General features: G+C 31.2%; 1 long non-coding RNA gene across 1 annotated transcript; it reads left to right on the forward strand.

Moving 5' to 3' along the window:
* The first annotated feature begins 6373 nt into the window (after positions 1–6373).
* On the forward strand, positions 6374–9695 carry LOC138312501 (uncharacterized). The gene is made up of 5 exons (XR_011206964.1): positions 6374–6606; positions 7304–7383; positions 7926–8046; positions 8345–9234; positions 9285–9695. It is a non-coding gene; the product is annotated as an uncharacterized lncRNA (long non-coding RNA).
* The last annotated feature ends 831 nt before the right edge of the window (positions 9696–10526 follow it).

Below are 10526 nucleotides of genomic sequence, written 5' to 3' on the forward strand. Positions count from 1 at the left end.
GATCCATGGTTACACAGTAGAATGTCATTTGAAAACTTTTTATTGTTTGGAATACATATAGTAGGTGAGTTTTTGTCATAAAGTGGATATGGTTCTTAGTAATTGTACAAAACAGAAGACATTTTTTTAGCATATTGATATGGCTATCATGAGGGCATCAATCATAATTAATACTAAATGTAAATGAGACAACATGTCAGAGATATGGCGCGTGCGCACTCGTCCAATGTACATTTGTAGTTTCCTTATATATCAATCAAAATGAAAGATTGGGGTAACTTTTTTTTTTCACATTTTCAACTTTCTCTAAATCTTTACTTTTCTGTTTTTGATGAAACATATTGCTTAATATGGGAATATTTTCACTCTGATGTTCTTAATTATTACTTTTGGTCAATCTTCAGATCGAAGGAAGAAAGAGCTGATATAAAAAATTTACATTTGGTCAATCAGTTTCAAAATAAATTAATGTACAACTAACGTCAGAGATGATTAAACCCACATTTGAAATCCAAAAATGGCCGCCTAATTGCCCATGTTTTCTTAGGGGGGGGGGGGGGTGTTTTTTTTTTTTTTTTTTTTTTGGGGGGGGGGGGTTGCTCCCAAAAAGGAAGATAAGATGCAGATCTAGAAGCAAAAGGAAATATACAAATGAAATTTCGAACAGATCTCTCTCTGAATTAGTACTTTTACAAATTGAATAATATATAGCAGTATCAAGAATTGCTTATCGTCATACAAAAAAACTGAAATAGGAAATCCAGACAACAGGGTAATTTTGAATATCGTGTAACAGCCAACATCCCCCTGAATATCTCAAAGGTAATATGATGTCGGTGGTGTAAAACCTATCAAAAAATTAAACTCTTTTATCATAATTAAATTATAAAAAACTAAAGCAATATTATCCAATAATTGCATATTCCTCTCTCTCTCTCTCTCTCTCTCTCAACAAAAAACATCACATCTTATGTAGCTTACTTCCATAACCTAAAAGAAAAGGTCATTCATTTTCTGCCCAACACCAAAAAATAAGAAATTAAAAAAAAACTACATGTACATAATGTACATACAAATATTACGGACAATAAAAGGCATAATATACCCATACCATATACAGATGTAACATCACTATCGTATTCGACTAATGAGCGGCGCCCTTTTCTGGATTTAAGTTTTTATAAACGCAACGACCCCCCTTTCCCCCTTTCTATGGATTTTACCGGATGCTTGTAACCCATATTAAATAAACATACGATACAGTCTTTTACATGTGTATCATGACACAATGATACATATCAAAGGATTAAAGGGCATATGCATGATTTTTACTGCAACAATTACTGTACCATGAATACAGAAAGATTCAAAATAATGGCTGACCTTTTTCATCCACCAGCTTATATTTTGATTCAATTATAAGCCGCCCTCCGTTCCTTTGTTACAATTATTTTGAGCGACCTTGGCCGCAAATTTATGGCGAATACGTTACATGTAGGTGCTTTCAGAGTGTAACCAATTGTACCATCACCAATTGCAAGTTACTGTTGTTTGTATAATTGATTAATGGTGCGAATGGCAGACAATAAATCTCAATAATTTTGTCTGCAAATGGCACACAATTGCTGTTGGTATCAATGGCAAGAATGTTCCGATATGTTGGCACCCAATGATGTTAGAAAACCTGAGAAAATATTTTCATTCGGATAATGTAATAAAGATGACATTATTTTAACTTTTATAGACGATCTTTATTTTGTTGTAAGCTGCAGAAGACCGTATTAGGCAACGGAATTTGTATTTTGAGAAAATTTGTTTTTCAAAATCAATCTAAATTCAGAAATAAATATAATTTAATTAATACGCTTCCATGGAAAAATACTATAAGGAATTTTTAAATTTTTCTTAATTTGCCTTTACAAGACATTTGAAAAATCACATTTTAGCTGACTTCCATTCAACTCAATATAGTGGCGACATGTTTGTTTATGTCATTATTGACATTACCATCGCTAACACACCTTCTAATTATCTGCAAAAAAATCTGTAAATTGGCAGATTTGAATGGTAGAGTTGCACGTTGACATTCAATTAGTAAAAAGAAATAAACAATTGACTGTCAAAGACAGAAATCTGAACACATTGGCTTTGGTAATGATGATTAGGAGGGAGGGGGCTAAAGCTGGGCGTCAATAATTAAGACATTTTAATTTAAATATTTTCTGATTAGTTCAGAATAGTATCCGTTAATAAATAAAATTTTTTTAGACTTTTTGATACAATGATATATACATGCTATCGAAATATACATGTAACTTTTTGGTTTGATATGGGATATCAAAAATACACACAATGGTGTTTTTTTCATGTGTACATTTTGTCCATTTGTAAATTGTCTCCCTTTATGATTATAAAATTAATTGAACCAAACTTTGTTTTGTTCTATTGCTTCCCAAGGTCATTAATTAATTTCCTGTTGTCAATAGCATGGTTATAAAATCAATAAAATATGACTTTTAAGCATGAATTCCTTTTATGGAATGAACACAACCTATATCAAAGATGTTCTCTTAAGTACCTATTAACTTTCTTTATTTATGAGTGACAAGAGCTTCGTGAAGTTTTAACTCAATCATCCCTGGAGTTCAATAATGAATTGTTCCTGTCATTAAACTGGAAGAGTCCAAATTTGACTTATGGGGTGAAAGAAGTATGAACGAGCATACAATCAATTGTTTGCATAGCACTTTTAATCTGATTACACACTTTTAACACCAGCTGCCATATTTACATAAATAATACTATGTGTCTGCATTAGTCAAGGTGTCATTGCATAAATCACATTGTATAAATGACCCGGCCCTGTATTCTGGATTTCACTCTGATGTAGAAATGATAAACAAAAGGCGAACAAAAATATTTCTGTTTAAATGCTCTAAATATATGCTAATATCAATAATTAGAATAAAATATTCAAAAATCGCAATTCCATATTTTCAAAATACAATGTCATAAATATAACCCTCTCTTAAAGTAAAAAATTCTGTCACTTATTGATGAAATACTATAACCACTACATGTTCCTCCAGCAATTGACCGACTTCAAAATTGTCCAAATTACACAAGAATTAAATATAATTATAAAACATACTGTATTCAACCCAATAAGTGTCCCCTTCCTTATAAGTGCTCCTCCCACTTATTGAGGACTTGATTTTACTGACCTCGAATTAAATGCAGTAAAATGAAAAAATGATTTTTTTTTTATTTGGTTTCTTTTTTGTTTCTTTTTTTGCAAATAGATTTATGGGTTACATTTTAGGCAATTATTTTATGAACGGATAGTCAAATTTGTGACTTTTAGGCAACCCCTTATTTTTTCAATTTTCCAGCACTAGTGGCACTTATTGGGTCTAATACAGTACATATAGAACTAAAATTTGTAATCTCATATTTTTGATATTGTTGATTTTTGCATAATGTTAATGTCTATATTTATATCTTAGTGGTTTAAGAGTGTAGGAGTTTAGTGCTAGAATATAATTGTGCCAACAGTTCTACACTATCTTTTTCTATGAAGTGTATCGATGTAAATATTTCATTTTTAATGTCATTACACAATACTTTTCAAATTTTTTTCTGTATCAAATTTCCTATGATTACCTTTTGTTCAGTTTATGCCACTTTTACAGTGAAATCTGACTTTTTGCTGGCTACTTAACGATGCTCCATCGCTGACAAAGTGCATTAGTCTTGAAGATGAAAATTGTGTGAAAAATATATCACCGTGAAAATTTATAACCTTATAAAGCTGGTTTACCGTATCTTTATCGACATTCGATTCAAAAGTGTCATTAAAAGAAAACTGTCATTAGTGATACCAAATGCCTTGCTTCCCATGTTACACAAAATGTATAACATGACTGTACTTAAAGGATGCTCCACCGCTGAAAAATGTTTTTTTTTCACTATTAAAAACAGGAGCAAACGATTTAGTATTTTTCTTCAGTTACAAAAGTTACTTACTTTACACCATTACCACCATTGAAAGCGAGTTTGAGCTTCTAATTTTACTTCAAGTTAAAAAAATATGAAAAATAATTAATTGCATCCCGAAAAAATTCCATGGCACTATATCCTATATGGAATGAACTACTGAATGCGCATGTACCAAAGGCAAAATAAATTATTTTATATCATTTTTTGTGTTAATCAGACTATTATATACACGATTAAACACCAATTGTTGTTCAAATGATGAATATCTAGCCCATCGAAATAAAGCATGCTTTTATGATGCTTTTAGTGACATATTTTAGTACTTTTTCTAAAAAGTACAAAAAAAGCATGCTCTTTTAGTACTTTTTCCGGACACACCATCAGGGCAGAGTACTTTTTTTGTACTTTTTTTGGACTCTGAAATTTTGCAGAGTACTTTTTTTGTACTTTTTTTGGACTCTGAAATTTTGCAGAGTACTTTTTTTGTACTTTTCTGGACTTAAACATTCTGCAGAGTACTTTTTTTTGTACTTTTCTGGGACTTAGTCATTTTGCAGAGTACTTTTTTTGTACTTTTCTGGGACTTAGTCATTTTGCAGTACTTTTTTGTACTTTTCTGGGACTTTTTTTGTACTTTTGAGTACTTTTTTTGTACTTTTCTTGGACTTAGAATTATTTCACATGGTATGAGAAATGTTCAGAGTACTTTTTTTGTACTTTTTTTGGACTTAGAATTTTTCACAGGATGAATGGGAAATGTTCAGAGTACTTTTTTTGTACTTTTTTTGGACTTAGAATTTTTCACAGAGTATGAAAAATGTTGTGTACTTTTTTTGTACTTTTTTGGGACTTAGAATTTTTCATAAGGCATCACCATTTCAGTGTACTTTTATTTTGATTTTTTTTTTCTACTCCAATTTTTTTTAGGGGGAGTTTTTTTAACAAAATTATATATTTAATTAAAAATTGTTTACAACTGAACATTAGAAAGAAATATAATTCAACTACCGGTAATTAAGATGTTTATTTAATAAGTGAATGTTGCAGATGATGTTTTGAATAATTTTACATTCTTAATGCTAAGTTTTTATTTTCATTTCTTTACCATAAATGTTTAAATTATTTCTAATCACTTAAGTGTTCACCTTAAAATATTGTTGAAATGTGTTTATATAAGTGTTCACCTTAAAATATTATTGAAATGTGTTTCCAATTCCCTTTCTCTCTAAATGAGTTAAAATGTAGTAGTATACACTAGGCCCATGTACATATATGTTACATAAAACCAATGCCTATGTGATCAGCATAAGATGCATTAAAATTAGAGTCTTAATTATCGACAGTCACGTGCACACTGACACACAAATCGCCTGTCTCTGACCAGTGGTTTCACACACAATAACGATTTACAACCAGGTAAACAAGCCAACACATGTACATTAGTCGTTCTGCACGGACCTAACAAAACTCTCCCCTGGGTCAGACTCATGGTCCCATACGATAATAAATAGTTTGTGAAAGTATTTCCATCCTCATATAATGATTAAATGGTTTCAGTATAAAATCTCAACAAACTAACCAAAACAAATAGACATGCCGGGGATACTCCGTTGCACACACTGTTGACGTAAATATGCTATCGGTCTGATTTATATGTAAAAGGAAATACAAGCTATCATAGATGAATTTGTCAATGGAATTTTATCAACTCATTTGTTTACACCGACTCGGACATCATAGTAGGCTAACCAACAAAACACTCACGGCTCATGTTTACGTAGGCCTGGATGTTTCTGGTCAGACACATGGTCTTATACGATGATAAATAGCTTGTGACTATATAATCTTTCCAGCATCACAACGATGAAATTGATACTTTAAAAAGTTCCTCCAAACCATGCCAAAACAAGGGTTTTGTTTATCTTTTTTTTTATATAAAAATCTCGATCTTTTCACGACATGCCGGAAATGGTTCTTATTACAAATACTCTGTTGTCGTGATTATAAATTGGTTTACACCTCGCGTCAAAAGGTGGATTTATTAATATAATAGTTCGTATATTTTCTGTTTTGATATATTATCACAAACTCTCAACAAAAATTTAGGAATTAAGAGGTTTGGTTTAGACGATAGGATCGTACAACATATTCTTTTGAATCACGTAAGAGGCCTACAGGTGTCTGTTTGTAATACAGCAACTAAATGTGGATTTATCAGCACACCAGTTCATTTGTTTGCGTTTTTTATTCCTTGTCCTAAGTTAATAATAAAACGTGAGGAATTGAGAGATTTTGTTTAGAAAATATTATTGTACAGCATTCCTTTGTGAAAGACGTAAGCGGCCCCACATGTGTTTGTCACGTGATTATTTGAGCGGGAAACACAGAATGTGAAACAGCTGGCTGGCGGCCATATTTGTTTACGTCTGTCAGCTGATTGCAGAATGTAAACAAACAAATATAACTGGCTGCTGGGCCAACATCGAAAGAAGGTAGGATGTTTGCACAGAGACACGAGGTTATTTATTTTTTGTTTATTGTTACAATACCATCGATCTCCTCAAACTCTAGCTGGTGAACACAGTACCGATGGAGGATGGAGTTACGGTAAGTTCATTTCTCTTACTTGTTTACTTCGTTCTGAAAGCATTTGGATGCAATTAAAACACCCAGTTTATGAAATAAGTTAGACATCATTTTTTGTTTACATAGCTGTGCTTTCTTTTTGAATGGGCTTGGCAATTATTTCATTGCCGTTCAGTTGTAAATTTCAACATCATTTCCAATTTCAAATCACAAGAAAATTTACACGGCAGGGGGGTTTAAATGTTATAAATCAATTCAACATCCAACAAATTGTATCTGGACACAAGTTTTATTAAAAAACTATGGAACTTTCCATATCATTTTCACTTCATTATCGCCCACAATTTCGTTTTGTGGTACATAATTTATTTTATGTTTTTTTTTTTTTTTTTTTTTTAAAAACTTTACTTTATTCATCGTGATTAATTAGATTGGGAAATAATATTTGTTTTCTTGAAAACATGGGTAATGAAATAACATTATTAACTTAAATATGTGAGTGTGATTTGGATGCTCATATTCAATTATATCGTTGTTTTCACGACATTTTTTTGACAAGAAGGTATGATGTTTCAATGATGTAATCCTATCATATTTACATTTTGCTGTCCATCAGTCAATTAAGTCCTGCAATTAAATCTAAATGTGTATACACATTCATACATGTGTTTCCATACAATCAGGTCATGTATATATAACCTCATATTTTTCCTTTCAGGCAAATTGCAGATCAGTGTGTGATAATGATCGAGGGCAGACTGGTTAAAGACATAACATTAATATGCCTAATTTAAACAGGTAAATATTAATAAAAGGATGGTGGTAACATGTGAATATTTAAATATTTTAAGATGACTGATATACACAATGTATGAACATTATAAAAAGAGTTATTTTACCATCTAAACATAACCTTTGCATTCCTTTTTTGTTAAGTAATATTTCATTGAGACTTACAATTTAAGTGAATTAACACTCTGAGAAAAATGTCATTTATCAGAATGGCAGTAGGGTCACTGGGGTGTTGATCAGGGGTCAGGGAGTGGTCACACCTCTTTTGTTTACATAATTATCAAGCGACTGCCTGGTATTTTGGTAGTTTAGTAAAACTGTACTGGGGACAAACAGGGCTGGGTTATAGATCGAGGCATGGCGTCAGGTAAAAAGGGCACGGCGCTGCGCCATGCGTACATAAAAACACTAAAATAATTTAGTTCTGTAAATTTATTTTTGATTAATTAATCTAGCCATGTGTGAACTTTTTATGAGTATACTATTGTACCATATGCATTCACACTGTATCCATATTGCACATCCTATTTTTTTTTCTTTCTTTTCAGAATACAGTAATTATGAAGAAGAAACAGTCAACAAAAACAAATGAATAGCTGATGACTGAAAATGAATGCACCTCATCAAAGAGACTGAAAATCCACAGCTGTCATCAAGCCACTTTTGCAGGTAAATATTTCAATCTATCCTGGTTTCAGATTGCTATTACTAGCAATTATGTAAAAATATGGATGCCATTTTAGACACTAAAACTCAGTAATCCTGTGTGGAGTGTATCTGGCTTCATTGTACGTTCATATAGGCGGGTGCTTCGAAAAATAAATGGAGGAATTTACGTTGTTACATACATACACATGGCATGGTATAAAATTAAAGCAAAGATTTATTTGAGCCAAACAAAAAAATAAGACATTTTAATATATCCATAAACATTATTGTTCCAGCACAAGTCTTTGTCTTTTTTCAGGCTTTCACTGCCAGGAAAATGGAATGAAAAACAGCATGTAATGGACTTGCACTGGACAGTGATCAAGGGGAAAAGATTTGGACAGGATTTCATTGCATTGACATATTGAAATTTATATTGTAGACAACATTGTGACAAAACCTGATGCCAATGTTCAACAATTTACACATGTTTTATCTCTGAATACAATGCTGTGTTGTAAATATTGAACAGAGTGTGGCCCTTAATTTATTTGTTTCTTCTGTGCATTACCATGTCCAGGTACTATCTTTAAACTTGATGTGTGGGTCCATCTTGGTTGGATTGTGTGTCACATAAAAAACACTGCACTAACTAAGACAAGTCTATTTGAACAAAAAAAACAACCTTGAATTGCATCTTCATTTAAGAAAAACATTGCTAAACTTTTTCTATGTTATAAGAGATACTAATAGGTCCATCTAGGTGAGCTGAGGCACCTATAACCATCAATAAATAAGATTTCTATCATAGTATTTGAAATTAGTGAAAGAGTACACCTGGGTTTTCATATTGTATTCTTAATTATTTTGGTACTTTTCCACCAACATCAGTAGTAAATTTTTCATACAGTTTATAATTTGTTTTGAGCTTGTTAAAAAGTACTAAAAAAGTACTGTACTTTTTTTGTACTGTTTTAGTACTTTTTGGTCTACATAGAAAAGTACTAAAAAAAGTACTGTACTTTTTTTGTACTTTTTCTAGACAAAAGAAAAGGTCAAAAAAAGTACACTGTGTGCTTTTTTTGTACTTTTTTTCCGCCACAAAGTACTTTTTTTGTACTTTTTGTACTGTTTTAGTACTTTTTGGCCTACCTATAAAAGTACTATAAAAGTACTGTACTTTTTTAGTACTTTTTCTGGATAAAAAAGGTCAAAAAAAGTACTGTACTTTTTTAGTACTTTTTCTAGATGAAAAAAAGGTCAAAAAAAGTACTGTACTTTTTTAGTACTTTTTCTAGATGAAAAAAAGGTCAAAAAAAGTACACAGTGTGCTTTTTTTGTACTTTTTGTACTATTTTAGTACTTTTTGGCCTACCTTCAAAAGTACTATTAAAGTACTGTACTTTTATAGTACTTTTTCTGGATGAAAAAAAGTACAAAAAAAGTACACATGCCACGGTCATGTGTGCTTTTTTTGTACTTTTTTCCCCCCACAGAGTACTTTTTTTGTACTTTTTCTGTATGGTGTAAAACAATAGAGTGTACTAAAAGCATGCTTTTATGAGCCTGTTTTAGTACTTTTTGTACTTTTTTTGACTCATTTTGGAACCGGGAGGTAAGTTCGGTTCCAAATTGAGTCAAAAAAAGCATGCTTTTTTTGACCTTTTTTTAGTGTAGTGTACTTTTTTTGTTCCATGTCTGCCACAAAAACTTAGAATCTAGGACATGAAAAGTACTTTTTTTGAAAATTAAAACAGGTACTTTTTTTGTTTACTTATTTTAAATTTCTAGGTCTTTTTGATTGTTTAAAAATCAAATTGCAAATCCAAATAATTTTTCTTTTTTACTTTAATTTTCCTTAAAGCTAAACAACCAGATTATTGTTTAATTCAATAGTTTTTAATTTTGCAGTTTATAAAATTAAATTATTCCAGCCTAGGACCTGAACGTGACCATGTTTTAGACTCACATTTATCCTAGAAAACACCTACTATAATACCCTTGACAATGCTCCCCTCTAATCGTACTTCTTTAGCAGGATCTTCACCTAATGGGTCCTATGAAAAGGAATACAGTAGAATTAAGCAAATTTATTCACTTTTTTTGGTTCGTTTTTATTTCATGAAATTGGGAAATAGAGCAAAATTCTCTAGAGGTTTTGAATCTTTATTCGACTTCGATTGCATGCACCACAAAAAGTCACTGTCAGAAACAAAAAATATGATTTATTTCAAATATCAATACTTCTGTGAAGCAAACCTCAATTTTACTGCAAGAACTGCTTAAAGGTAAAATTACAGTAACATAAAACTTAATATATATATACATTATATGTTCAAATTCTAAAATATATCATATGTAAAAAAAAAAAAAAAAAAAAAAAAAATGGGAAGGAACAAGAAAAGAAACCGAAAAACGATCCAACGTAAAATACTACACCACCAATTACACAAAAATGCTTCCTTGTGACCCCAACCCGCTTTAGAGCGCCATGATTGGTT

Source organism: Argopecten irradians, unplaced genomic scaffold (genome assembly GCF_041381155.1).
Source record: "Argopecten irradians isolate NY unplaced genomic scaffold, Ai_NY scaffold_0343, whole genome shotgun sequence".
Classification (NCBI taxonomy): Eukaryota; Metazoa; Mollusca; class Bivalvia; order Pectinida; family Pectinidae; genus Argopecten; species Argopecten irradians.